Source organism: Mytilus galloprovincialis, chromosome 13 (genome assembly GCF_965363235.1).
Source record: "Mytilus galloprovincialis chromosome 13, xbMytGall1.hap1.1, whole genome shotgun sequence".
Classification (NCBI taxonomy): Eukaryota; Metazoa; Mollusca; class Bivalvia; order Mytilida; family Mytilidae; genus Mytilus; species Mytilus galloprovincialis.
In genome coordinates this window covers 44,449,758-44,451,637 of record NC_134850.1, presented here as the reverse complement: position 1 = coordinate 44,451,637, position 1,880 = coordinate 44,449,758, and the positions used below count along the sequence as shown (strand labels likewise).

At 31.9% G+C, this 1,880-nt stretch overlaps 1 long non-coding RNA gene across 1 annotated transcript; it reads left to right on the top strand.

Moving 5' to 3' along the window:
• On the top strand, window positions 1-1,880 carry LOC143057041 (uncharacterized). Its single transcript, XR_012972611.1, has 2 exons — window positions 1-124; window positions 1,142-1,880. It is a non-coding gene; the product is annotated as an uncharacterized LOC143057041 (long non-coding RNA).

The window sequence follows — 1,880 nt, the reverse complement described above, 5'->3', positions numbered from 1 at the left end:
GTTTTGAATATGTTTATAGATTTCACGAAACTGTAAATACAGTTACTGTAACACTAGTTTTAACGTCTGCTCGGTTCTTTATAGATCTGCAGACGACAGTGCACAATTGCGTCTGATGCTTTAGGTATGTACGTGTATTTTCTGTTTTGTACTTTCATGATATTTTGATTATTTTAACTTGAAAATACACTTGATAAATAGTTATTCTTAAAGTAAATATATAGGGTACATTATATCAAAAAATGTCTACGGAGAAAGTTCATACAGTTCTCTAAAATTCAATATGTTGGCTGAACTTTTGACGTTATCCTTTATTATATTGAAATGTATTGTACATTTATCAAACAAAATTATTTCAAGAGACAATTACTTCATCTGTTTTTATTACTAAAAAAGAAAATTACAAGTCGGCTGGTACTGGTTCTCTTTCTGACTTTTTAATTTACAATTTTCTGGTCAATTTTGAGGTATGAACTTTCTATTTGACTGTTTGAATAGTTTTTCATGATTAGAACATGAACATATAATTGAAATAATTGCTTTTCTTAATGTTATTATATGGTGAATATTTTAAAAAGGTAGAACGCTTTAACTTAAACGGGTGGGAGACAATCGCCAAAATAGGTTATAAAGACAAACACAAATTTACACTGCAAAAAAATTAATTTCGAATATAGAAAAATGTATTTGTTCAAATCAGGACACGCAACTTGGAGTCACAAGAAATATTTTTCCGGTACGCCCAGACTACTTAATATTGTTTTTATGGCCATTTCAGGGGTAAATGTGAACCGAAAGAAAATATACAATCTATGAACTTTAAGATAAATGTTCCAGTTTAGATGTGGTTGATAGCCAACGAAGCATTGGTCTTTTATGGGGTGAGGGACGGACTATTCTAAATAATATGTTCGACTCTAAATTTTCTGAAAACAAAATACATGTACTAAGTAAAATAAATGAATTATTTCTATTGGAAACTAGCGAAATGGATAAATAAAAACGACTTTGTTTAAACAAATCTTGTAATAAAATCAGCACAAATGTCCACACAAAGATGAGTGGTTGATGTCTTAGTAATTTGTATTGGCAAGAGGGTATATAGCTTTATAAAAAAAACATAACGTTTTATTGATTTCAGGGAAAGAAACATTAGAAATACAATGAGAGATGCCATGTATCGTTACCATACAAACCGCCAAGGACTTGTGCCTCTGGGAAAAGGATCTTTGTGCTCCTCTATTCTAAAAATTTCCTCAAATACAAGAGATCGTGCAGTTAAAGCAAATCTTGTGGAAATTGCAAAAACTGAAAGATTAAAATCCATTTTTGACCAACAGAAGAAGGAAACGGACGTGTTAACGGAGAGAGTCATAAATCGAACTTGCAAATCGTTGAAGGAAAAATGTGCCTGGCATCATGTGTTAAATACAAACTATTCAACTCCATATTTCAAAACTTTACAACACGGATTCAACAAACGAGACGTGTATACTCCAAAAACTTCACAACACATCAAAGTCGAAACTAAAGTCTATGGCATAGGATGGGACAAATCCATCTTTAAAACCGATATTTATCGACGACTATTACAAACAGATCCACGAAGGAAAGAAGAACGAGAACGGAAACTTTTGCTCAATAAATCTAGAAGAAAAAGCCAAATTGTTATTGACCGGCAGATATCCACCTCTGCATTTTATCGTCTGCTTCAGGATCCAAGCAACATTCATGAATACAAATATGAAAGGAAACCAACACTAGTCACATTCCAAGATGAATTGAACACTTCGAAAGAAAAATCATTCGAAGCAGACATTTTGACAAAGGATGACAGAAAATGATTGTTGTTTTTCTCTCTATAAATCAATTCTTTTTTG